We start from the raw sequence: 27992 nt of genomic DNA, 5'->3' as shown, positions 1-27992 counted from the left end.
TTATAACCCGTCCAGCGGTAAACCACCAGGACACTTTTTTAATCTGTTGAATGCAGGAACAGATTCAAATTGCTAATATCATAAGCATACGTGGCATATCTTAGCATGGCGGAACAGCAGTGTCATGCAAAGCAAATATGCGCGATGGCATAGCAGATCAAGAGTTTAAGCTAGCCTATTACAAGGCGTGTGATGCCCAAAAGAATAATTGTTTTAACAAGTCTTGCAGAGAGCAGATGTTTAGCCAGCCTCCGGTTTATGAATCTTGGCCTGGTGGACTTGAAGGTTGTGGATCATCCAGCACCGGTTCATCTTCCTCTTCTCTACCCAGTGGATGGAAGTCAATGGTTGTCCAATCGATCCCAGTTAAGGCTTTGAATACAACTTCATCACTTATAAGTGGGGAGGGGTCAACATCAGGGGCATAAGTGTGCTTACGGATTGGAGGAGTAAGGCTTGGAGTATCATAAGTTGGCGCTTGAACTCTCTTACTGTTGGCATCGTAAACCGACTGATAATATGAAAGATCGGTCTCCTCAGCCAATTTACTAGCCAGGGGGCGCATTTCCCTCGTAATGGCTCTGAGGTCATCAGTATTAAAGTCTGACCCGTCCTCCTTTATGCTTGGGTAGCCGTTCACCAAATCAGTTGGATCAAGATCAGATATCCATGCTTTGGCCCGAGTCAGTGCGGTAAGAGCACCTGCCCTTGCAGCTGATTTCTTTTGTTCTTCAAACCGGGCAGGCATCATAGACAGCCTTTCCAACATCTCCTTGATCAAAGTTGGGGGCGGCTTGTTATGGGAAGCTGTGCAGATGACCCGTTGTACGCCAGTATATAATTGCTCTATAAGTGTATAGGCAGCTTTTAGTATTTTCCGCATATCCGAGCCAAGATGAGCAACGCGGGGACCTGCATCATAAAAAACGTCTATAAACCGGCAGTTTATTAGATAATACATGTTTAAAGATTATGAAGAAGCTATTTACCAAAAACGGCAGCAGTCATGGCATTTATTTGCTGTTTCAAGCCAGTCAGCTCCTCCGCCACCGGATTAAGGGCCGCTTCAGCATCCTCAGCCCTCTTCAGCAGAGTTGACTTTTCTGTATCCCAACCTGCCCGCTCATTTTTGAAGCTTTCCTTCAGTTTTTCCATTGCTGCTAAGGCACTGGTCTGTTCATCCTTGGCCTTGGAAGTCTCTGCTTGTTGCGATTTGATATTTTCTTGAAGGTCGGCGATTTGGGATTCCTTCTTGATAAGCTCAGCCTGCAAAAGACAAGCAATTAATAAGATGACAGTGCATATTCAAAGTCCCAAGCACATAACAAGTAATATACTTGGCACTTGGGGGCTAATGTCTATTGCTTCTTATCAGAATTTTTTTACAAGTCCCAAGCTTAATACAAGTATTATTCTTGGCACTTGGGGGCTAATGCATATCTGCTTCAGTTAAAACTATGGATTTTTCTTCCACTATCAGCTCGGTGGTTCACCGGTTTACAAAGGTCCTAAACAAGAATTTTGAGCCTTACAACATAATTAGTCCCAACTTAACATATTTGTTAAGTCGGCCCTTGGGGGCTACACAGGAAAAATTGAAGAGTTATTATTCTAAAGTCCCGGTTCATCGTGAAGTATAAACCGCCCTTAGAGGCTACACAGGCAAAATTGAAGAGTTGTTATTCTACAAGTCCCGGTTCATATTGATTGTATAAACCGGCCCTTGGGGGCTACTGGAGTTGATCTATATGGTTCTTGGAAGTTTACAGAACATTCTTTTCTTTTATGTTCGATAAACTTGGCGGCTAGGGGAAGAATATTTATGCAGAGTTAACAACATTTACCTCGTATCGCTCCTTCATCATATTCAGTAAAACGGCTTCATAGTCACGACTTGTGTACAAACGGTTTAAAAACCCAGAATGAATATCTTGGGCGCTGAGGTGGGCATAGCTTTCCAAGTCTGCCTTCCAGTTGCCTTTGTCAACATCAGAAAATTCTTCTTTGGCACTATGTTTTGATAGAGCAGTGGGGTTGCCCGGGGCTGTATAACTATCACCAGTGACTATAACATCGTCAGTCTTGTCATCAACAACTTTAGTTGGGCTTGGCGGTTTATCATCATGAATCATCAGATCAACTTCCAACTTCCATATGTTCAACTAAGATTTCATGATCTTGCGGTAGCGGATCATCAAGAATAGCTTCAGTATTTCGATTAGAAGGTTCCAGGGTCCTTTCCGGTTCAGATGGATTGGAGTCATCAACCGGATTATTCAGTTTGGCCTTCTTGCTGGGTCTGGCCTTGGCTCTGCAAATAAGACGCAAGTAACCGGTTAGTATAATGATCAAGCATAAGGTATGAAGGGTCAATTAAATATGCTCACCCAGGAACAGTTTTGAGGGTTGGAATTTGTGTTCCCATTGATTCGCCAGAGGAAGAATAAGAAGTTCCCTCATAATTTGAATCAGACGGATTAAGAGGTTGTCGGAAACAACCCGCCTTGGGATAACATGTGTCAGAAGTATAAGAGACCTCTGGGCGGCGTTTACGAACCGGCGTGTTCGGTAAACCGGAAGAAGTTACCACATGGCCGCTATGCCGGGTTGTGCGGAGAGCTTCGTGTTGCTGTTTCTTCAAAAGAAAGTTTGGATCCAAGTGAGCTAGAGGGTGAGAAAATCTTACTTTCCAGTTTGCTTGTCGGGTTTTCTGTGTGGGCAGAGGTTCTTAGCCAGATGAGAAAATAATTACCTCTGCGTCACTTGCACGACTAGCTTCTACGTCGTCCTGATAACAATTATTGTCAATGAGGTGTATGAAAAAGGAGCCAAGTGAATCAAGTTCTACCTCTGATTCCAGGTTATCATTGTCATCATCAATGTTTAACTCGGCAGACTCGATGATTTTCTTCTTGGCGGGCTTCTTGTTGACCTTGGTCTTGGGACGAGGTGTTTTGGCCGGTTTATCCTATGGTTTCCTCTTCCAGAATGGATCATCACCCTGTTAAAATTTGAAAAGATCATAAGGGAGTATTAAAAATATGGATTAAGCAGGAGTTGGGCAATTCTTACAGCTGGCGGTTTATTTGAAGCGCAGAAAGGACTAAGCCCTGTTTTGCTGCACTCGGCCACGGGTATATCCAACATTTTCTTGACGGCTTCAGTAATTTCAACGTCAGTCAGCTGAATATCAATGTGGCGTTGAGGGTCTTTCACGTCCCCTGTGTATTCACACATTAAACCGGGGCGATGGCTTAAAGGAAAAATACTCCAAGACACCTAGCAACGGACAAAATCAACGCCTGTTAAACCGTTTGCCACAAAGGCTCTGAGCTTTGAAAGCTGTGGTGCATACTTGGCCCGTTCCTTTGCACTGAGTCTTTGGGGGAGTGGATGTGTACTGGTAAGCCGGTGAGCACGATAACCCGGCAGAGGATTCTCACCAGCTGGAGATGTATCTTGGCAATAGAACCAAGTTTGATTCCAGTCTTTGGGGTGGCTATGATGGTTAGCATGAGGGAAGCTGACATCTTTTCTCTTTTGGATTGAAACCCCGCCAAGTTCAGTATTGGGCCCGTCCACAAATTCTGTACGACGGTTTAAATAGTAGAAATCTCTGAACAGTTCGACCATGGGCTCCTCTTGCAGGTAAGCTTCACAGAACACTTGAAAATTGCAAATATTGGATACGGAGTTAGGTCCAATATCTTGAGGGTGAAGTTGGAGGAAATGAAGCACATCACAGAATTTTTTTGATCCGGGAGGGCTGAATCCTCGACTCAGATGGTGTACAAAAACGATCACTTCCCGTTCCTTGGGTTCAGGGGGATTTTCAGGACCAGGGACTCTCAAGTGGATGACTTCCTTTTTGGCTAAAGCGCCAGTAGCAACGCACCCATTCATCATTTCTTCTGTAACCCGGGATTGAACCCAGTTGCAGGAATAAAAGGACTTGGCCATTTATTCGATAACCTGGAAGAAGGTTTGTGCCGGTTTAAGATTCATCGTTAAATCCGTTAAAGGTTAAAAGGCAGAAAGTGTTGAAGCGTAGAAAAGTGTTAAACCGGAGATTGGCGTTATCAAGTTGCAGAGATGAGCAATTGGCGGTTTAAGAGGGGACTAATGGTACCTGGCGGGTTATTATTTTCTGAGTTAAACCGCCTACACAGATATTGAAAGTATAGATCTGAAGTTGGAAAATGACTAAGTGATGAAAAAAAGTTTTCACAGAATGATATCACAATTTCGGATCTACCGCGTGTCAGAAAATGAAAATATATTCAGACCTAAATACTGGTACTTGAACAGTTTATAAAGGTCCAGATTGGATTTTCTACCTAAAAAGAGATGCTCTGATGAGGAAAGAAGGACTATGGCTATTGCCGCACAGGAGAATATCAATTTTGAATCAAAAATTCATGCTACAGCGAAGAATAAGTGAAGAACAGTGTTGAACCTCCATGAGCTCGTACGAACCCTAATGAGATCTACGGAGGGGGAAGGAGGAAGAACTTACCGAGGCTGCTGGAGCGGCGGAGGCACGCTAGTGAGATTTGGACTAATCAGGTTGATGCAACGGCCAATGGTGATGCAGAGGAGAGGATCGATGGTGGCGGCTGGGCTCGAGAGCAACACGTCGCGATGAAGACGAAGAGGCTGAGGGGGAAAGTGAAAAGGACCCCTGGCCCTATTTATAAGGCGAATGGATAAGTGGCATGCGCGGGAACCGAGGAGCTCCAAATTGGATATGTAACAGGGCCGACGCCTCGATTTTCGGAGGTTCATTAAAAATGAAGATACATATATGATTTTGGATTTGTATAGAATTAATGACAGGTGACATCATGGCGAGTTATCATGATCTTAGAGGATGACGTCACGGCGAGTTACAAGTCTTCGTGAAGGTAATGGAGAAGGATTTTTCCTAAGTGTTGAAGATTGACATGAACAAGTTCAAATCAACCTGGGGCCTAATGTTGGGGATATAACTATTGAGTATAAACCGCCCAGGAGGGGCCAAGTTATGCTCATGATGATTTACCAGTATTGAAGCCCATGAAGACATAGAAGATGGCGACTTACGAAGGAGACTTCATAAGAAGGCCCAAAGCCCAAAGGCGGGTTAGGGCCCATAGATGTAAACCGCCATAGTTGTATAACTTGTATTGTAAGATATGAAAGAGTGGATACCGAGTCGGACACGTTTATGGGCGGCCCGAGATTCTGTGAACTGACGGGCTTCAACCTGAGTATATAAAGGGACGACCCGACGGCGGTTTAGGGACAAGAAACAACAACTCGAGAGCCAGGCAAGCGTATTGCTCCCTGGTCATCGAAACCCTAGCAATACCACCTCAAACTGGATTAGGCCTTTACCTTCACCACAAGGGGCCGAACCAGTATAAACTCATCGTGTCCTTTGTCCCGTTTAACCCCTTTAAGCTAATCTCGTTGTGATGGCTCCACGACTAAGTCCTTGCACTACGACATCTGCCGTGACAATCCCACGACAGATCCCGTCCATGAAACGTGAGGCAACATCCTATGAGAAAATCTTACCTTTTCTAGCTTGCCAACCTGTACCCTTTGTTGTAGTAGCATTTGCCGCGCGGTGCTTTAACTGTGCCATGTTTAATTATTTCAGTTATGCAAAAATGTATTGTTCAATAGGGCTATGTGATGTTTAAGTACGAATTGTCCACTTCAGTTTCACGAATGGATATGTTTGGTTGTTTATAGTGAGTAGATGCCTTGTTTATCTGTATTTGGTTGTTAGGTTGGTTACAATGAGCATTTTTCCAGTTATCAAGCAGATGCCTTGTTTATATGTGTTTGGTTCTTAGTTTGGTTGCAGTGAGCATTTGTCCAGTTATCAAGCATATGCCTTGTTTATCTGTATTTGGTTGTTAGGTTGCTTTTTTTAGCATTTGTCCAGCTTTCAAGCAGATGCCTTGTTTATCTGTATCTGCTTGTTAGGTTGGTTGCAGTCAGCATTTGTCCAGTTTTCAAGCATATGCCTTGTTTATCTATATTTGCTTGTTAGGTTGGTTGCAAGGAGACTCTGTCCAGTTTTAAATGGCTATATTTGGTTGTTATACTGATCATTTATGCCTTGTTTATTTCAGTCATTCACAATGTGTTGTTCATTATGTGCAAGTCGGAACTATGCCACTCGACTGCATCAATACCAGTTTGAACGGATATATTTGGTTCCAGTTATGCCTGGTGTAGTTAACACATGCCCTTTATTTCAGTTTTACACATTTATCCAGTGTGATGTTTAAGCATTACCTACATTCTATTCATTTTCAACAATACCGGTTTGAATTCCAATATTTGATGGTTGTTAAGCCTGCTGTCGGTAACATTGCCTTCCATTTTATATCTGCTTTAACAACATGCTGAAACCAACACATTCAAGCTATCATTTGGAGATGATGTCGTTTAACTTTGCTATATTTGTTTGATGTTAAGGTTGCTGTACTTATCATGCCTTTCCACTACTTATGCAGGACAACAATGGGAGTGGCCACCATTTTCCGCTCAGGTTAGCTTCATCCCTCGGCTTGTACTCCCCCATCGTTCCATAATGTAGTGCATATAGATCAAGGCCTGGACACTTGTTAGCTTCTAATATTGACTTGTTGCTTGCAGGTACATATGCCCTTGGCAAGGATCCATGCAACGACCCTTTTTGCATATGGGGCAATGAGATATTCATGAACAAGCATCAAGTGAGGAAACTGATAAGGAGTATTAGCAAAAAAATACGAATGGTGCCAAGCAAATTAATTGTCGGCGTTTTGGGAACGGGGTACCCAGACTTGCCTGCCTGCGGCCCACGGCATGGCTTCATCGGCGGCCTGGTATGGCCCACCTTTAGCATCAACAACTCAAGACCCTCGCGAGGGGCCAAGCCTAGCAAGGCGGACGACACCAAGACCACCAGAAGGGGCGGCCTCCTCAGGCTGGCTCCTGAGGCGTGGAGATTCCTATGCAAGCGTCACCTCACGAGGTTTAGGTGACGTGAGCCATGACGACCAAGGTCAGGCGGGCGCCACCGGGCGCAAGACAGCAGTTTCCTCTTTGGTGCTAAGGAGGCAAGCGCAGGCGCGGAGTCCCAAGGAATCAACCAAAGGTTTCTATTCCCGTGCAACAAGACCAAGCTCCACCGCTTGTGCGCCCCCCCGTCAATTCCTTTGAGTTTCATTCTTGCGAATGTACTCCCCAGGCGGGACGGCAGGACGGAGGTCATCGCCGAGCCCACCATGGTGGCACGACCAGAGGCTTTTGCAGGTGAAGACCACTTTTGTCAGGATAACATGTACTAGTTGTCTCCCTTCGAATTTGGCCGTTGTGGGATCCCTTCCCGCCTTCATTTGGGAAGAGAACCAAGGCCACTATAAATCGGACCTAGCCACCGCCATAGAGGGGGGACAAACGAAGAAGGAGAGACCGAACCCCATCGGATCCATTCCATCCTCACCAGCTCACTCGAGCACAAGAACACACCTCCTCCTGAGGTTGTTCTACCACTGTACTAGTTCATCACCAGCCCCTCGAGGCTAAGCCACCACAAAGCAGGAGTAGGGTTTTACACCGCAAGGTAGGCCGAACCTCCGTAAACTGTCGTGTCCCATTTCCTTCCTGTTCATCGAGCTAGTCCGTGAGATTGGTGAGTAGGCAGACTGGGGAGGTTGAGTTCTTTGCACGCACCCCAGAGTTCGAACCTCTCAAGGGTCTGCGGAACCCGAAATCCGACATTTGGCGCGCCAGGTAGGGGTGCGTCGGAGCCTCTCCTCGGCCAGTCAATCCACCACCACCCCACATTTCTCATGGCTGACGCTTCGAGGGCTGACGTTGAGCATTGGCTTGTTCGGCCTGCCTGAGCAGTGTCGTCCGCCCAAGAGGATCTCCACTCCGCGCTCCTCGCAGCCCGTACGCTACCAAGTGTCGTTGGTCGCGGTCGACGCGGGCCGCCGCCGCCCGCCCTCGCGCCACAACGCAACCATACCACCACGCGATCATCGAGCTATGCCACGGCAACGGCGCCACACACTCGCCGGGAGCAGGCGAACATGCGAGTCATGCTCATCAGGGCACGGGAGCTGCTGCGATGCAGGTTGGCGGAAGGCGGCAGCGATGCCCTGCTGGAGCGAGTCACCGAGTTGCTTGATGCCGCTTTCAGGGGCGCGACACCTTTCTGCACCCTGCCTACATCGCAAGCTATGGCGGGGGCGCGTGCCAGCCCCCGCCACGCCCGCACGCCTCCCCCTGGAGCACCTGGGGGACCCAACGGTGCCAACCCGGCCCACAATGCCGCTTGTCCTACCTCGACTGTGCTACCTCCAGGCGAGGCAAGCTCGGGCAGCCCCTGCTGGGGCCGCATCGGGACACCACCCTGCGGCCATCAGAACCTAGCGCCGAGCCTGGTGGCCAACGCGAGGCGCCCAAGCGACGACCCTGGCGCGACAACTTTAGATGCCTATGTACCTCCCATGATGGACCTGCTGTACACGTCAAGCGAAGGCCCCGACACGTTCCCCTCACCTGGCTGGGTATCGGGGGCACGTGAAGCCGAGGCTCTTCGCGAGCTGCTCCAGAGCTTCAGCAACGCCTTCAACGACAACAGCTGCTGGGTACAGCCAATATCTCAGGAGCACCTTTACGCCAACCATGGACCGCAGGTGAACCAGGCCACAGCAGCAACCAGGGACCCCAGGATGATGGCCCCGCCATAGGCGGACGGAGTGCACTGGGGGCTGCACGGGGGGAGCCCGGTGCCAGGGCCGCCTCCGCGCCGCATGGAGCAAGGCGCTGCACGGACGTAGGTCCTCTGCCGGGGAAGGCGCCGGTGAGCCCTTCCCCCCGGCGGAGGGCCTGCGGTCACTGAGGGCACCGCCAGCATCCCTCTTGCCCCTTGGTCTCGTCCTGGTTTCCGGACGCCCCAACGGTGGTCGGGTGAGGCGCAGGGCAGGGCCCTCGTCAGGCACCATGAAGCAAGGCCCCGTTCCTGTGAAAGTCTCCGCTCGTGACTGATACGTTTCCAACGTATCTATAATTTTTGATTGCTCCATGCTATATTATCTTCTGTTTTGGACATTATTGGGATTTATTATGCACTTTTATATTATTTTTGGGACTAACCTATTAACCGGAGGCCCAACCCAGAATTGCTGCTTTTTGCCTATTTTAGAGTTTCACAGAAAAAGAATATCAAACGGAGTCCAAACGGAATGAAACCTTCGGGAACGTGATTTTCGGAACGAACATGATCCAGAAGACTTGGACCCTACGTCAAGAAAGCTACCAGGACGCCACGAGGTAGGGGCGTGCCTACCCCCCTGGGCGCGCCCTCCACCCTCGTGGGCCCCACGTTGCTCCACTAACGTACTCCTTCCTCCTATATATACTTATGTACCCCCAAACTACCAGATACGGAGCCAAAAACCTAATTCCACCACCGCAACCTTCTGTACCTGTGAGATCCCATCTTGGGGCCTGTTCCAGAGCTCCGCCGGAGGGGGCATCGATCACGGAGGGCTTCTACATCAACACCATAGCCTCTCCGATGATGTGTGAGTAGTTTACCTCAGACCTTCGGGTCCATAGTTATTAGCTAGATGGCTTCCTCTCTCTTTTTGGATCTCAATACAATGTTCTCCCCCTCTCTTGTGGAGATCTATTCGATGTAATCTTCTTTTGCGGTTTGTTTGTTGAGACCAATGAATTGTGGGTTTATGATCAAGTTTATCTATGAACTATATTTGGATCTTCTGAATTCTCTTATGTATGATTGGTTATCTTTGCAAGTCTCTTCGAATTATCAGTTTGGTTTGGCCTACTAGATTGATCTTTCTTACAATAGGAGAAGTGCTTAGCTTTGGGTTCAATCTTGTGGTGTCCTTTCCCAGTGACAGTAGGGGCAGCAAGGCACGTATTGTATTGTTGCCATCGAGGATAACAAGATGGGGTTTATATCATATTGCCTGAGTTTATCCCTCTACATCATGTCATCTTGCTTAAAGCGTTACTCTGTTCTAATGAACTTAATACTCTAGATGCATGCTGGATAGCGGTCGATGTGTGGAGTAATAGTAGTAGATGCAGGCAGGAGTTGGTCTACTTGTTTCGGACGTGATGCCTATATACATGATCATACCTAGATATTCTCATAACTATGCTCAATTCTGTCAATTGCTCAACAGTAATTTGTTCACCCACCGTAAAATACTTATGCTCTTGAGAGAAGCCACTAGTGAAACCTATGGCCCCCGGGTCTATTTTCCATCATATTAATCTTCCAACACTTAGCTATTTCTGTTGCCTTTTATTTTGTTTTGCATCTTTATCACAAAAATACCAAAAATATTATTTTATCATATCTATCAGATCTCACTCTCGTAAGTGATCGTGTAGGGATTGACAACCCCTTATCGCGTTGGTTGCGAGGATTTATTTGTTTGTGTAGGTGCGAGGGACTCGTGCGTGGCATCCTACTGGATTGATACCTTGGTTCTCAAAAACTGAGGGAAATACTTACGCTACTTTGCTGCATCACCCTTTCCTCTTCAAGGGAAAACCAACGCAATGCTCAAGAGGTAGCAAGAAGGATTTCTGGCGCCGTTGCCGGGGAGGCTTACGCAAGGTCAAGTCAAGATTTGGACTCCCGACAACGAGCCATTTCTGGCGCCGTTGCTGGGGAGTCTACGCAAAAGTCAACATACCAAGTACCCATCACAAACCCTTATCTCCTGCATTACATTATTTGCCATTTGCCTCTCGTTTTCCTCTCCGCCACTTCACCCTTTGCCGTTTTATTCGCCCTCTCTTTTCCGTTCGCCTCTTTTTCATTTGCTTGCCTTGTCGTCATGGCTAGTCCTTTATCTTCTCCGTTGTCTCCCGAAAATGAAGTTCTCAATTTTAAACAAAGGGAGGGAGAAAATCTAAAAGACATTTGGTATAGAATTTGCAATGCTCAAAATAGATCTACCAGGAAGCAATCTACTTCCGTTCTTCTCCGCAATTTTTATGTAGGCGCTAATCCTTGGTATAGATATATTCTTGACACCATTGCCGGAGGGAATTTCTTGGGTAGCCATACTTTTGACTCTTATAATGCTACGATAGATTTGTTGGGCTCACCACCTCTTTTGGTTAATGGAACTATTTTAACTTTGGAGCATGTAATGCAAAGACTTGAAATTATTGAAAATAAAGTTGTTACCGTAGAGCTAATTGAAAATTTGGATAAAAAGATCCACAACCAAATTACCAAATATGGATCTAAAGTAGGAGTCACTTTGAAAAATATTAAGGAGAAGGAACCCATAGTTAATGAAAGAATAAATCAGGATTCTACTAGAATCGATAAACTTGAGGGTATCATTACTAACTTGGGAACCGTTTTTTCTTCCGTAAAAAATACTCCTAGTCCTCCAACGAAAATTGCCAAGCTTATGTATGTTCCTAAAAATAAGGGTGAACCCTCTAGTAAGGAAACTGCGGATCTCAAATCTATAAGTATTCATCCCAATCTTTTTGCTATCATTAAGGAACCATTTGTTACAAATGAATTTTTCGATCTTGTGCCTAAAAGTTTGATAATTAATAAAAAGAAAGAAAATCCCAAGGATGATAGATGCCTCATTGAAGAATTGCCTACCAAACATGGCAATACCTAGATCTATCCTTGCTTCTATGCCTGGCTAGGGGCGTTAAACGATAGCGCTTGTTGGGAGGCAACCCAATTTTATTTTTAGTTTTTTGCTTTTTCCTTATGTTTAGGAATAAATATTTGTTCTAGCCTCTGGTTAGATGTGTTTTTATGTTTTAATTAGTGTTTGTGCCAAGTTAAACCTATAGTATCTTCTTGGATGATAGTTATTTGATCTTGCAGAAAATTCCAGAAACTTTCTGTTCACGAAAGTAATTGTTAAAAATCACCAGAACGTGATAAAATATTTATTCCAATTGCTCCTGATCAATAAACAAATTGTCTAGGTCTTCCTATTTTGGCTGATTTTTTGGAGTTCCAGAAGTTTGCGTTAGGTACAGATTACTACAGACTGTTATGTTTTTGACAGATTCTGTTTTTCGTGTGTTGTTTGCTTATTTTGATGAATCTATGGCTAGTAAAATAGTTTATAAACAATAGACAAGTTGGAATAAAGTAGGTTTAACACCAATATAAATAAAGAATGAGTTCATTACAGTACCTTGAAGTGGTCTTTTGTTTTCTTTCGCTAACGGAGCTCACGAGATTTTCTGCTGAGTTTTGTGTTGTGAAAGTTTTGGGTGAAAGATTTGATGGATTATGGAACAAGGAGTGGCAAGAGCCTAAGCTTGGGGATGCCCATGGCACCCCCAAGATAATATAAGGACACCAAAAATCCAAAGCTTGGGGATGCCCCGGAAGGCATCCCCTCTTTCGTCTACTTCCATCGGTAACTTTACTTGGAGCTATATTTTTATTCACCACATGATATGTGTTTTGCTTGGAGCGTCTTGTATGATTTGAGTCTTTGATTTTTAGTTTACCACAATCATCTTTGCTGTACACATCTTTTTAGAGAGACACACATGATTCGGAAATTATTAGAATACTCTATGTGCTTCACTTATATCTTTTGAGTTATATAGTTTTTGCTCTAGTACTTCACTTATATCTTTTAGAGCACGGTGGTGGATTTGTTTTATAGAAACTATTGATCTCTCATGCTTCACTTATATTATTTTGAGAGTCTTATATAGCATGGTAATTTTCTTAAATAATCCTAATATGCTAGGTATTCAAGATTAGTAAAAAAACTTTCTTATGAGTGTGTTGAATACTAAGAGAAGTTTGATGCTTGATGATTGTTTTGAGACATGGAGGTAGTGATATCAAAGTTGTGCTAGTTGAGTAGTTGTGAATTTGAGAAATACTTGTTTTGAAGTTTGCAAGTCCCGTAGCATGCACGTATCTTTGATTTTCCTCCTTATGAGTGTCAGTCGGGGACGAGCGATGGTCTTTTCCTACCAATCTATCCCCCTAGGAGCATGCGCGTAGTGCTTGGTTTTTGATGACTTGTAGATTTTTGCAATAAGTATGTGAGTTCTTTATGACTAATGTTGAGTCCATGGATTATACGCACTCTCACCTTTCCATCATTGCTAGCCTCTTCGGTACCGTGCATTGCCCTTTCTCACATTGAGAGTTGGTGCAAACTTCGCCGGTGCATCCAAACCCCGTGATATGATACGCTCTTTCACACATAAACCTCCTTATATCTTCCTCAAAACAGCCACCATACCTACCTATTATGGCATTTCCTTAGCCATTCCGAGATATATTGCCATGCAACTTTCCACCATTCCGTTTATCATGACACGTTCATCATTGTCATATTGCTTAGCATGATCATGTAGTTGACATAGTATTTGTGGCAAAGCCACCGTTCATAATTCTTTCATACATGTCACTCTTGGTTCATTGCATATCCCGGTACACCGCCGGAGGCATTTATATAGAGTCATATTTTGTTCTAGTATCGAGTTGTAATCATTGAGTTGTAAATAAATAGAAGTGTGATGATCATCATTTTCTAGAGCATTGTCCCAAGTGAGGAATAAAAAAAAGAGAGAGAAAGGCCATCAAAAATAAAAAGAGAAGGCCCACAAAAAATGAGAGAAAAAGAGAGAAGGGACAATGTTACTATCCTTTACCACACTTGTGCTTCAAAGTAGCACCATAATCTTCATGATAGAGAGTCTCTTGTTTTGTCACTTTCATATACTAGTGGGAATTTTTCATTATAGAACTTGGCTTGTATATTCCAACAATGGGCCTCCTCAAGTGCCCTAGGTCTTCGTGAGCAAGCAAGTTGGATGCACACCCACTTAGTTTCTTTTGTTGAGCTTTCATATATTTATAGCTCTAGTGCATCCGTTGCATGGCAATCCCTACTCCTTGCATTAACATCAATTGATGGGCATCTCCATAGCTCATTGATTAGCCTCGTTGATGTGAGACTTTCTCCCTTTTGTCTTCTCCACATAACCCCCATCATCATATTCTATTCCACCCATAGTGCTATATCCATGGCTCACGCTCATGTATTGCGTGAAGGTTGAAAAAGTTTGAGATTACTAAAGTATGAAACAATTGCTTGGCTTGTCATCGGGGTTGTGCATGATGAGAGCATTCTTGTGTGACAGAAATGGAGCATGACTAAACTATATGATTTTTTAGGGATGAACTTTCTTTGGCCATGTTATTTTGAGAGGACATAATTGCTTAGTTAGTATGCTTGAAGTATTATTATTTCTATGTCAATATTGAAATTTTATCTTGAATCTTTCGGATCTGAATATTCATACCACAATTAAGAAGAATTACATTGAAATTATGCCAAGTAGCATTCCACATCAAAAATTCTGTTTTTATCATTTACCTACTCGAGGACGAGCAGGAATTAAGCTTGGGGATGCTTGATATGTCTCCAACGTATCTATAATTTTTGATGGCTCCATGCTATATTATCTTCTATTTTGGACACTATTGGGCTTTATTATACACTTTTATATTATTTTTGGGACTAAGCTATTAACCGGAGGCCCAGCCCAGAATTGCTGTTTTTTTGCCTATTTCAGAGTTTCGCAGAAAAAGAATATCAAACGGAGTCCAAACGAAATGAAACCTTCGGGAACGTGATTTTCGGAACGAACATGATCCAAAGGACTTGGACCCAACGTCAAGAAAGCTACCAGGAAGCCATGAGGTAGGGGGGCACGCCTACCCCCTAGGCGCGGCCTCCACCCTCCTGGGCCCAATGTTGCTCCACCGATGTACTCCTTCCTCTTATATATACCTACGTATCCCCAAACAACCAGATACAGAGCCAAAAACTAAATTCCACCGCCGCAACCTTCTGTACCCATGAGATCCCATTTTGGGGCCTGTTCCGGAGCTCCGCCAGAGGGGGCATCGATCATGGAGGGCTTCTACATCAACACCATAGCCTCTCCGATGATGTGTGAGTAGTTTACCTCAGACATTCGGGTCCATAGTTATTAGCTAGATGGCTTCCTCTCTCTTTTTGGATCTCAATACAATGTTCTCCCCCTCTCTTGTGGAGATCTATTCGACGTAATCTTCTTTTGCGGTGTGTTTGTTGAGACCGATCAATTGTGGGTTTATGATCAAGTTTATCTATAAACAATATTTGGATCTTCTGAATTCTTTTATGTATGATTGGTTATCTTTGCAAGTCTCTTCAAATTATCAGTTTGGTTTGGCCTACTAGATTGATCTTTCTTGCAATAGGAGAAGTGCTGAGCTTTGGTTCAATCTTGCGGTGTCCTTTCCCAGTGACAGTAGGGGCAACAAGGCACGTATTGTATTGTTGCCATCGAGGATAACAAGATGGGATTTATATCATATTGCGTGAGTTTATCCCTCTACATCATGTCATCTTGCTTAAAGCATTACTATGTTCTTATGAACTTAATACTCTAGATGCATGCTGGATAGCGGTCGATGTGTGGAGTAATAGTAGTAGATGCAGGCAGGAGTTAGTCTACTTGTCTCGGACGTGATGCCTATATACATGATAATACCTAGATATTCTCATAATTATGCTCAATTCTGTCAATTGCTCAACAGTAATTTGTTCACCCACCGTAAAATACTTATGCTCTTGAGAGAAGCCACTAGTGAAACCTATGGCCCCGGTTCTATTTTCCATCATATTAATCTTCCAACACTTAGCTTTTTTCCGTTGCCTTTTATTTTGTTTTGCATCTTTATCACAAAAATACCAAAAATATTATTTTATCATATCTATCAGATCTCACTTTCGTAAGTGACTGTGTAGGGATTGACAACCCCTTATTGTGTTGGTTGCAAAGATTTATTTGTTTGTGTAGGTGCGAGGGACTCGTGCGTGGCCTCCTACTGGATTGATACCTTGGTTCTCAAAAATTGAGTGAAATACTTACGCTACTTTGCTGCATCACCCTTTCCTCTTCAAGGGAAAACCAACGCAGTGCTCAAGAGGTAACAGTGACACTCTCACGTAATAATGAGTGGGGCCGTACACGCCCCGGAGTCTCCTGAGTGCCGCCCTCGGGCCTCACGGGAGCTCCCACCCATGTCCAAGTGGAAGCACCATGCTCCGCGGCTGGCCGCCGACACTACCCCCCATGACGATGCCCACACCTAGTGGAAGCACTTAGCTCCGCGCTGGTGAGAAGACTAGCTAGGTGCCGGACGCGGCTGTTTGCTTTTGCCCTCTCTTTGTAGCCCAATTTGCTGTCTTTTGTAGTGAGATTTGGAGTTTCCTGTGCTGATCAAAAGAAAAATGGGGGGAATTTTTCTTGACTCGTGGTGATTTCTTGCTCTCTGGCTTCGTATTTAAAAGTGAGGCTCACGCCTGCTACCCCCCTACGAGCACCCCGGGAGCGGGGGCTGGGCGTGGTACGCGCGCGTCAAGCATGCTCGGACCAGCCCAGGAGACGCCAAGGCCCCCCGAGGTTAGGAGTACAATCATCGCGCGCACACCCTGCCGTAATCCGGCAAATCGGATCCTCGCGAGGCCCTCTTGCGTGGGCTAGCGGGCTCCTTGGGAGGCTTAAAACCTTGCGAGCCTCTGGAGGGCGTGCCTCAGGAGAGGGGCGCTTCCGCGACATCAGGGCCCACTCAAGACCTACGGAACTAAAGATAAGTTGCAGCAACTACACCGCTCTAGAGCCCACAGGCTCGCGACGGCACAATCCAAATCCTACCTCAAAAACATGTCATCATTTCATACATTACAAGCCCCCCTTAAAAATGCTCTCACGCCCCGCAGGGCTGTATTCGAAGGTTGTTTGCATACAGGTCAAAGCAGGAAGGGAAATGCAGGCCTAGCCAGATGCGATGGCGCCGGCGTCGTCCTCAACATCATCACCTGCGCCACCAGCGCTGCTACCGGCGTCGTCCTCATCGTCCTCGTCATCATCGCCCGTGCCGCCTCCCTCGGTCGCAACCACGGCCGCGTCGTCCTCGAGAGCGAACTCTGCGACCAGGTCGTCCACATGGTCATCCACCAAGCCTGCCAGATTGCTCTGGATGACTCCGGGCACGGGGGCTAGCACAACATTGAAGTCAAAGTGGGGGTCAAGGTTGAGGAGGTGGCTGAAGACGCGTGAGAATGCGCACTTGAGAAGGCCCCGTCTTCTCTCTTAAACAAGCTCGCGAGCCCTCGCGGCCCAGTCCTCCAGACGGCTCACGATATCGGTGAAGAAGCAGAGGTGGCTGGCGTCGCCATCCTCGTGCGGGTGAGAGATGCTCTCCTCACAGATGGTGTCCAAGGCTCGGTTGGCCCTGACCCTGAGGCCCTTGTACATGGAGGCACGTTCGCGCTGCATCGTCCGACGGCCATTTCCTCGTTCACGGTCTTCTCCGTGAGGGACGTGACGCCCTCGACCTGCTGCTGAAGTGAGGACAGGTCAGTGCGGGCGGAGACCAGGTCGGCCTGACGAAGGCCAAGTCGGCTTGAGAGGAGGCCTGAGCTTCCTTGACAGCCCTGTCGCGCTGCTCCACCGCGTCCAGCTTCATCTTGAGGGCAGTGGTCCTGCCCTTAAGCTCGGCCTCCAGGAGCTCCAACTTCAGGCGATGCTCGTCGGCAAGAGCCGCGCGAACCTTCGCCACCCTCTGGTTGACCTCCTGCTGGATCCTAGCCTCCCGGGCGGCGACGGTGTCCTCAGTTGTGGCTACCTGGCGCTCCCTCACCTCCAGCTGCTCAAGATCCAGGCTGCGCTCCAAGACCTCCAGCACCAGCGCCTCCTCGCGTTCCTGGACCTCCTTCTCATCAGAAGGGGCTTCGCTCAATGATGCTGCCAGGGCAGGCTTGCGCGCTTCGATCTACCGCTCGAGGGCGGCGTTCAAAGCTTGAAGCTCCTGCTCCCGCTCCTCGGCTGCCTCATGACGGCAGTCGACGGCCCTGGTTTCCTCCTGAACGCCGGCGTAGGCCTCACGAGAGTCTGCAAGGGACACCGCGGTGCTCCTGCGGGCACGCTCGTGCTGAAGATGCCCAAGGTTGATGGCGACCTTTAGCTGGCGCCACTCGTGCGCCAAGCGGAGGCCCTCCGTCTCAAGGCGGGCGTCGACATCGGCAAGCTCTCCTCCAAGCTGGCTCAATGCGCCCATTGCCTCTCGGAAGAGCTCATGGCGGATGGCGCTGCGCCGACGCGTGAGCTCTAGCGCAAGGCCAAGCCCGTCCTCCGCACCGGGGGCTGTCGGAGAGGTGTGGAACAGCTCGCCTGCGTCCGGCAGGGGGCTGGAGGCCGGCGCCTTCCTGTTCGCTCCCCGGGCCTCGGCGAAGGCGCTGGGCGACACGGGCTTGCTGCTCGAAGATGAAGCCGACGCTGGGGTTGCCCAGCCACCGGTGATGACCAATGGAGGAGCCCTCGGCACGCCTCCTACGCCCCAGAACTAATTGCAAAGGAAGGATGCTGGGAGCACAGGCTCACGGCCTCCCAGCGGCGCACCCACCTCGCGGACTCGCTCCGCGCGAGTCTGATGCGGGGGGCTCGAAACCATGAGTGGACCAAGAACCTCCGGAGGTTGCTTCGCGGAAGGTTTTGCCGCCGCAGCCAGAGGGATCCTGAAGAACCAGGGTGAGGAAGGAATGCGACACACAGAAAATCACAATGATAAGATACATACTCATCTATGGTTATGTACTTCCTCTCCTTCAGTGGCCGGTAGGCGTCACCACCGCAGCTTGGAGGCCCCTTCCTCTTGTGGAGCACTTCAAGGTTCAGACGAGGCGAGCCAAGGTTTGGGGAATGACCCTTGGCAGCTGGAGCACTCGCAGGGGCTTCAGGGGCAGCGACCTCAGGAGCATCAGGCCGCACCTGTTCATCGGCCTCAGGAGCATCATGCCGCACCTGCTCGCCGGCTTCAGGAGCATTGGGCAGCACCAGCTCTCTAATAGCCACCTCGGCAGCGCTCGCCAGAGCTTCAGGAGCGGGTACCTTGGAAGCTCCTGGCGACGCCCGCTCCCCAGCGGTCGCCTCAGGAGTACTCGATCTCCCCCTTGCATTCTCATCCGGGGCACACGCCGCGGGATGGACAAGCATGGGAGCCACCAAGACAGGGTTCTCACGAGGCCCTTCAAGGCCCGCTGGGCGAAGCCCCCACTCATCAAAGAGAGACATCTGCCTCACGAAGTCCTCTTTGTTTGAGCAAAAGTACAAGAGGCAACTATCCTCCTGAAGCGCGATAGGCGCGGGGTCACCTGTCAGGAGCTCGAGCATCGCGCGCAACATCTTGGGAGGAAGTGAAGGCACTTGGAGCCTCATAGGATCCTTGGAGCCAGTGAAGTCCCGCATTGGGCGAGAATGGCGCTGGAGCGGGGCGATGCGCCGCCGGACAAACTCCTTCACCATCGGTGCCGTCACCCCGACCTTCTTCAACTTGGCCAGCCTGGACCAGACATGGGCAAGCCGACGGTTGATGAGCTTCACGTGCCCCCATCCGGAGCTGGGCACCGCCGGCACTCGTGGGAGTAGGAGCAGGGGGCTGAGCGTGCTGGCATCCACATACACCCACTGCTTCCGGAATTCCCCCACATCTGGGCAGAGCATGAAGTCAATGCCTGAGCTAGCCATTGTCGTTACAGCCTGGAAGGCCACATACCTCGAGTGCTGATGGGCGTCGACCAGGTGGAGCGAGGAGAAATGGCGAAACAAGCCGATGGAGGGAGCAATGCCAACCATAGCCTCGCATAGGAAGACGAAGACAGCGATGAGGATGATGGATTGAGGGTCCAGTTGCAGCGCCTGGATCTAGTAACGCGAGATTATGGCATTGAAGAAATCAGAGAAAAGGGGGATCAAGCCAGCCAAGAGGGCATGAAGATGGACGGGGATCTCAGTGGCCTCCATGTTGACAAAAGCCCAGGAGGCGGGCCAAGCCATCGTTGCTTTCCATTCATTGGAATCGGCGGCAAGGGCCTGCCAGACTTTGTCCAACCCTTACTGATTGATCACCGTCGACCGCTCAAGAGCAGGCTCAATGGCCGAGATTCGGCCGGGGCGCATGCCTTTCCCTTCTTCTTCGACCAATGGGCCATGGCAGCGCAAGAAGATTGGCGCCGGTGCCATGTCTGGGAGAAGAGCTGCGAGGTCGTAGGAAAGAGGAGGAGCCAAGAGCGAGCACGACGGGCAATGATGGCAAAGTTGCGCTAGCAGCAGGCGGCCGCCAAGACTAGCAGTTATCGAGGCTCCGTGCGGAAGTGGGGGTGCCCACGTCCCATCAATCGCCGCGCGTCAACCAAGTCCGCAGGCGGTTAGGGCCCGCGGCGCTCCGCGCTTGCCCTTTGGCTTCGCCTCGAAGCCAGGTCTGAGTGTGCATTGGGCCCGGGGCTACAATCGGCGTTCTGGGAATGGGGGTACCTAGACTTGCCTGCCTGCGGCCCATGGTGTGGCTTCATCGGCGGCCAGGTAAGGCCCACCTTCAGCATCAACAACTCAAGACACTCGTGAGGGGACAAGCCTCGCGAGGCGGACGACACCAAGACCACCAGAAGGGGCGGCCTCCTCAGGCTGGCTCCTGAGGAGCGGAGATTCCTATGCAAGCCTCACCTCACGAGGTTTAGGTGATGTGAGCCATGACGACCAAGGCCAGGAGGGCGCCAGCGGGCGCAGGACAGTAGTTTCCTCTTTGGTTCTAAGGAGGCAAGCGCAAGCGCGGAGTCCTGAAGAATCAGCCAAAGGTTTCCATTCCCATGCAATAAGACCAAGACCGCTAGGACGGCAGGACGGAGGTCATCACCGAGACCACCACGGCGTCATGACCAGAGGCTTTTGCAGGTGAAGACCACTTTTGTCAGGATAACATCCACTTGTTGTCTCCCTTGGAATTTGGCCGCTGTGGGATCCCTTCCCGCCTTCATTTGGGAGGAGGACCAAGGCCACTATAAATAGGACCTAGCCACCACCATAGAGGGGGGATGAATGAAGAAGGAGAGACCGAACACCATCGGATCCATTCTGTCGGCGTCCTGGGAACGGGGGTGCCTAGACTTGCCTGCCTGCGGCCTATGGCGTGGCTCCATCAACGGCCTGGTATGGCCCATCTTCGGCAGCAATAGCTCAAGACCCTCACGAGGGGCCAAGCCTCGCGAGGCGGACGCCACCAAGACCTCCCTGGGGGCGGCCTCACTAGGCTGGCTCCCGAGGAGCGGAGATATCTATGCAAGGGGCACCTCGCGAGGTTCACATGACATGAGCCATGATGACCAAGGCCAGGCGGGCGCCAGCGGGCGCAGTGTACCAGTTTCCTCTTTGGTGCTAAGGAGGCAAGCGCAGGCCAGGAGTCTCGAGGAATCAAGCAAAGGTTTCCTTATCGGTGCAACAAGACCAAGGCCAGCGGGACGACAGGACGGAGGTCATCATGGAGCCCACATCAGCGTCACCACCAGAGCCTTTGGCACGCGAAGACTACTTTTGTCAGAATAGCTTGTACTAGTTGTCTCCCTTCAAATTTGGCCGTTGTGGGATCCCTTCCCGCCTACATTTGGGAAGAGGACCAGAGCCTCTATAAATAGGACTAGCTACCACCATAGAGGGGCATCTGATCTTGGATCGGAGCCATTCCATCCGAACCATCTCACCAGCTCATCGAGCTCAAGAATACCTCACCTCCTAAGGCTGTTCATCCACTGTACTAGTTCATCCTCACCCCTCGAGGCAATCCACCACAACACTGGAGTAGGGTATTACAACGCAAGGTGGCCCGAACCAGTATAAACCCACGTGTCTCTTGTTCTTAGAGTTCGTTGAGCTAGGCCATGGAATCGTTAGGTAGGCAGGCTGGGGAGAGAGAGTTCTTCGTGCGGACCCCAGAGTTCGAACCTCTCAAGTGTCCGCGTAACCCTGAATCCGACATTTGGCGCGCCAGGTAGGGGTGCATCGAAGCCTTCCTTCCTCCAGTCGACGCACCACCACTCCACTACTTCCATGGATGATGCTTGCCAAGCTCGTGCTGAGCGCCGAGCCGCTCTCAATGCTCGCGTCGCCCAGACGGCACCCGTCGGCGGGCCTCCCCGTCGCCCAGACGGCGCCCGTCGGCGGGCCTCCCCGTCGCTCTCCATCACCCGCTGCTAACGCTGCCACCGGCCCGGCAAGGAACGAGCAGCAGGCTTCATCGCTGCACCCCTCTATGCGGCGGGACGGACGCACCACCACCCCATCGTTGACTCCGGCCGGTTCGTCGTCCCACGCTCATCGCAGGCCGCCAGACGTGCAGGCTGCGCTGCTCATGGCGCACGAGCTCTTGTGCTACCGCCCAGTCGACGATCTCTACGAGGACTGGCTAGACCGCATCGCCGGGCTCGTCAGCGCCGCTAGGGGCTCTCCTGCACCGTCCCTCTCGCTGCCTCACCCGCCTCCTGTTGCGGGCGACGTGGCCCACAGAGCGCCTCCGCCACCTCCATGTCAAGACATCGCCCTCGCACCAAGACGCGCGGCCCCGCGGCGCGACCCACCGCGTAGGGCGCCTACGCGGGAAGAAGGAAGCTGCAAGGAGGTCCTGCGGCCGAAGAAGATGCTCCTGCACTCCCAGCGCCACCACATCAAGACCGCGCGTGCGCCTGCGGTGATGGCGCGTGGGTACCAAGACCTGGCTCCGCCTCCACGACGCGCTCCAGTGACTACATCGGGCTGCCGTGCCTTCACTCCCGAGCTGCGCAGCGTTGTCTGGCCCGGGAAGTTCAAGCCCAACCTGCCTCCATGCTACGAAGGCACCCCCGACCCTGCTGAGTTCCTACAGCTCTATGAGCTGAGCATCGAGGCGGCAAACAGCAACGAGAAGGTCATGGCAAATTGGTTTCCCATGGCTCTCAAAGACGGCGCACGCTCGTGGCTCCCAAACTTGCCTGCGGGGTCGATCTCCTCCTGGGGCGAGATGCGTGAGCATTTCGTCGCCAACTTCCAGGGCACTCGCGACCGCCCGCCAGCCGCGGGTGACCTGCGGCGCATCAAGCAGCAGCCAGGGGAGACCCTGCATAAGTACATCCAGCGCTTCAACAGCGTTCGCCTCAAGATCCCCAAGGTGATGGACGAGGCCATCATCTCTGCGTTCTCTGATGGCGTCCGCGATGTCAAGATGAAGGAGGAGCTCGCCATACATGAGGATCTATGCACGTCTCTGGAGATGTTCAACATGGCGACCAAGTGCGCAAGAGCTGAGGAAGGGCACCTCTCCCTCCTCGAGCTTCCAGCTGCCGACCCAAAAGACAAGAAGGCCAAGACCAAGGATGTGAAGCGCAAGGGAGTAGCCGTGCTCGCGACTGAGCCAGAAATGAAGCGCGTCTGTGACCACCCAGAGTCATCCAAGGGCAGTCGCCCGTTATGCACCTTCCACAACATCCACAGCCACAACACCAACGACTGTCAAGAGCTCAGGGCCCTCCGCGATGGGCGCTTCGGTTGATGCCCCGAGTGCAATGACTGAGGCTACGACCGCAGAGGAGGACGAAGTGGAGGACGCTGGGACGACCGCGGCCCCCGCCAGGAGTGGCACGACCAACCTCGTGAGGACCGTTGGCAGGGCCAGCCTCGCGAGGGCACCTGGAGAGGTCAGCCTCGTGAGGACCGTCCTCAAGGCAAAGCAGGCCTTCCTTCGCTGCCACCACCACCAAGGAGGAACGACGACCACCACCAGGACGAGGGGGCTGGGGGCTTACAGGAGCCGCGCGCCATCGCCTGCATCTTGGGTGGTGCCCAGGCCCCAGCCTCTCAGCGCATCTTGAAGCAGTTTGCCCGTGAGATGAACGCAGCCCTTCCCAGGCTCGAGGCCATGTGCCCGCTCAAGTGGTCCAAGTGCATCATCACCTTCAGCTCGTCTGACCAGCTCAAATGCGCGGCAACTGCCGGCGCCCTCCCGATGCTCTGTTCGCCCGTCATCAGCAATGTCCTGGTCACCAAGACCCTCATCGATGGCGGCACAGGGCTCAATGTTCTCTCCATCGATACGTTCGACCGCCTCCAAGTGCCATATGATTAGCTGCAGCCCACCAAGCCTTTCTCAGGAGTGACTGACGGCTCCACCACCCCGGTAGGGCAGATCTGCCTCCCGGTCACCTTCGGGCAATGCGACAACTACCACACCGAGCTCATCGACTTCAACGTCGCTCACATCCGCCTACCGCACAATGCCATCCTTGGGTATCCAGCTCTGGCCAAGTTCATTGCAGTGACCCACCACGGCTACAACGTCCTCAAGATGCCGGGGAGCTGCGACGTCATCATGGTCGCCTGCGAGAAGAAGGACGTGGTGTGCTCTCTCGGGCGCGCCTACGAGGCTGCGGCGATCGAGGACCCATATAGCGAAGGCGCCATCTACCCTCCTGAGGCTGTCCCCAAGAAGAAGAAGCAGCTGCTCGGCCAAGAACATCAGGAGAGCGGTGTCTCCAGTGGCACCACCTCAGTGTTGGAAATATGCCCTAGAGGCAATAATAAAATGGTTATTATTATATTTCCTTGTTCATGATAATTGTCTATTGTTCATGCTATAATTGTGTTATCCGGAAATCGTAATACATGTGTGAATACATAGACCACAACATGTCCCTAGTGAGCCTCTAGTTGACTAGCTCGTTGATCAACAGATAGTCATGGTTTCCTGACTATGGACATTGGATGTCATTGATAACGGGATCACACCATTAGGAGAATGATGTGATGGACAAGACCCAATCCTAAGCATAGCACAAGATCGTGTAGTTCGTTTGCTAGAGCTTTTCCAAATGTCAAGTATCATTTCCTTAGACCATGAGATTGTGCAACTCCCGGATACCATAGGAGTGCTTTGGGTGTGCCAAACGTCACAACGTAACTGGGTGGCTATAAAGGTGCACTACGGGTATCTCCGAAAGTGTCCGTTGGGTTGGCACGAATCGAGACTGGGATTTGTCACTCCGTATGACGGAGAGGTATCTCTGGGCCCACTCGGTAATGCATCATCATAATGAGCTCAATGTGACCAAGTGTTTGGTCACGGGATCATGCATTACGGTACGAGTAAAGTGACTTGCCGGTAACGAGATTGAACAAGGTATTGGGATACCGACGATCGAATCTCGGGCAAGTAACGTACCGATTGACAAAGGGAATTGTATACGGGATTGATTGAATCCTCGACATCGTGGTTCATCTGATGAGATCATCGTGGAACATGTGGGAGCCAACATGGGTATCCAGATCCCGCTGTTGGTTATTGACCGGAGAGTCGTCTCGGTCATGTCTGCATGTCTCCCGAACCCGTAGGGTCTACACACTTAAGGTTCGGTGACGCTAGAGTTGTAGAGATATTAGTATGCAGTTAACCGAAAGTTGTTCGGAGTCACGGATGAGATCCCGGACGTCACGAGGAGTTCCGGAATGGTCCGGACGTAAAGATTTATATATGGGAAGTCCTATTTTGGCCACCGGAAAATGTCCGGGATTTTTCGGTATTGTACCGGGAAGGTTCTAGAAGGTTCCGAAGTGGGGCCCACCTGCATGGGGGGACCCACATGAACGTGGGTAGTGGGGGCAAGGCCCCACACCCCTGGTCAAGGCGCACCAAGATCCCACCTTAGAAGGAATAAGATCATATCCCGAAGGGATAAGATCAAGATCCCTAAAAAAGGGGGATAACAATCGGTGGGGAAGGGAAATGATGGGATTTCTTTCCCCCACCTTTGCCAACGCCCCAATGGACTTGGAGGGCAAGAAACCAGCCCCCTCCACCCCTATATATAGTGGGGAGGCGCATGGGAGCAGCACCCCAAGCCCCTGGCGCCTCCCTCACCCTCCCGTGACACCTCTCCCTCTCGCTGAGCTTGGCAAAGCCCTGCCGGGATCCCGCTACTTCCACCACCACGCCGTCGTGCTGCTGGATCTCCATCAACTTCTCCTCCCCCCTTGCTGGATCAAGAAGGAGGAGACGTCCCCGCTCCGTACGTGTGTTGAACGCGGAGGTGCCGTCCGTTCGGCGCTAGGATCATCGGTGATTTGGATCACGACAAGTACGACTCCATCAACCCCGTTCTCTTGAACGCTTCCGCGCGCGATCTACAAGGGTATGTAGATGCACTCCCCTCTCTCTCGTTGCTAGATGACTCCATAGATTGATCTTGGTGATACGTAGAAAATTTTAAATTTCTGCTACGATCCCCAACAGTGGTATCAGAGCCAGGTTTATGCGTAGTTTCTATGCACGTGTAGATCACAAACTTGTTGTGGGCGTAGATGTTGTCAATTTTCTTGCCACTACTAGTCTTATCTTGTTTCGGTGACATCGTGGGATGAAGCGGCCCGGACCGACCTTACACGTACGCTTACGTGAGACAGGTTCCACCGACTGACATGCACTAGTTGCATAAGGTGGCTAGCGGGTGTCTGTCTCTCCCACTTTAGTCGGATCGGATTCGATGAAAAGGGTCCTTATGAAGGGTAAATAGAAATTGGCATATCGCGTTGTGGTTTTACGTAGGTAAGAAACGTTCTTGCTAGAAACCTATAGAAACCACGTAAAAACATGCAACAACAATTAGAGGACGTCTAACTTGTTTTTGCAGCATATGCCTTGTGATGTGATATGGCCAAAAGGATGTGATGAATGAAATATATGTGAAGTATGAGATTGATCATATTCTTGTAATAGGAATCACGACTTGCATGTCGATGAGTATGACAACCGGCAGGAGCCATAGGAGTTGTCTTTATTTTTGTATGACCTGCGTGTCATTGAATAACGCCATGTAAATTACTTTACTTTATTGCTAAACACGTTAGCCATAGAAGTAGAAGTAATCGTTGGCGTGACAACTTCATGAAGACACGATGATGGAGATCATGATGATGGAGATCATGGTGTCATGCCGGTGACGAAGATGATCATGGCGCCCCGAAGATGGAGATCAAAGGAGCAATATGATACTGGCCATATCATGTCACTATTTGATTGCATGTGATGTTTATCATATTTTGCTTCTTATTTGCTTAGTACGACGGTAGTAAGTAAGATGATCCCTTATAATAATTTCAAGAAAGTGTCCCCCTAACTGTGCGCCGTTGCGAAAGTCCGTTGTTTCGAAGCACCACGTGATGATCGGGTGTGATAGATTCTAACGTTCACATACAACGGGTGTAAGACAGATTTACACATGTAACACACTTAGGTTGACTTGACGAGCCTAGCATGTACAGACATGACCTCGGAACACAAGAGACCGAAAGTTCGAACATGAGTCGTATAGAAGATACGATCAACATGAAGATGTTCACCGATGTTGACTAGTCCGTCTCACGTGATGATCGGACACGGCCTAGTTGACTCGGATCATGTTTCACTTAGATGACTAGAGGGATGTCTATCTGAGTGGGAGTTCATTGAATAATTTGATTAGATGAACTTAATTATCATGAAATTAGTCTAAAATCTTTACAATATGTCTTGTAGATCAAATGGCCCACGCTAATGTTGCCCTCAACTTCAACGCGTTCCTAGAGAAAACCAAACTAAAAGATGATGGCAGCAACTATATGGACTGGGTCCGGAACCTGAGGATCATCCTCATTGCTGCCAAGAAAGATTATGTCCTAGAAGCACCGCTAGGTGACGCACCCATCCCAGAGAACCAAGACGTTATGAACGCTTGGCAGCAGCGTGCTGATGATTACTCCCTCGTTCAGTGCGGCATGCTTTACAGCTTAGAACCGGGGCTCCAAAAGCGTTTTGAGCAACACGGAGCATATGAGATGTTCGAAGAGCTAAAAATGGTTTTCCAAGCTCATGCCCGGGTCGAGGGATATGAAGTCTCCGACAAGTTCTTCAGTTGTAAGATGGAGGAAAATAGTTCTGTCAGTGAGCACATACTCAAAATGTCTGGGTTACACAACCGCTTGACTCAGCTGGGAGTTAATCTCCCGGATGACGCGGTCATTGACAGAATCCTTCAGTCGCTTCCACCGAG

This window comes from Aegilops tauschii, chromosome 2, assembly GCF_002575655.3.
Source record: "Aegilops tauschii subsp. strangulata cultivar AL8/78 chromosome 2, Aet v6.0, whole genome shotgun sequence".
NCBI lineage: Eukaryota > Viridiplantae > Streptophyta > Magnoliopsida > Poales > Poaceae > Aegilops > Aegilops tauschii.
Note: the sequence above shows the minus strand (reverse complement) of the source record.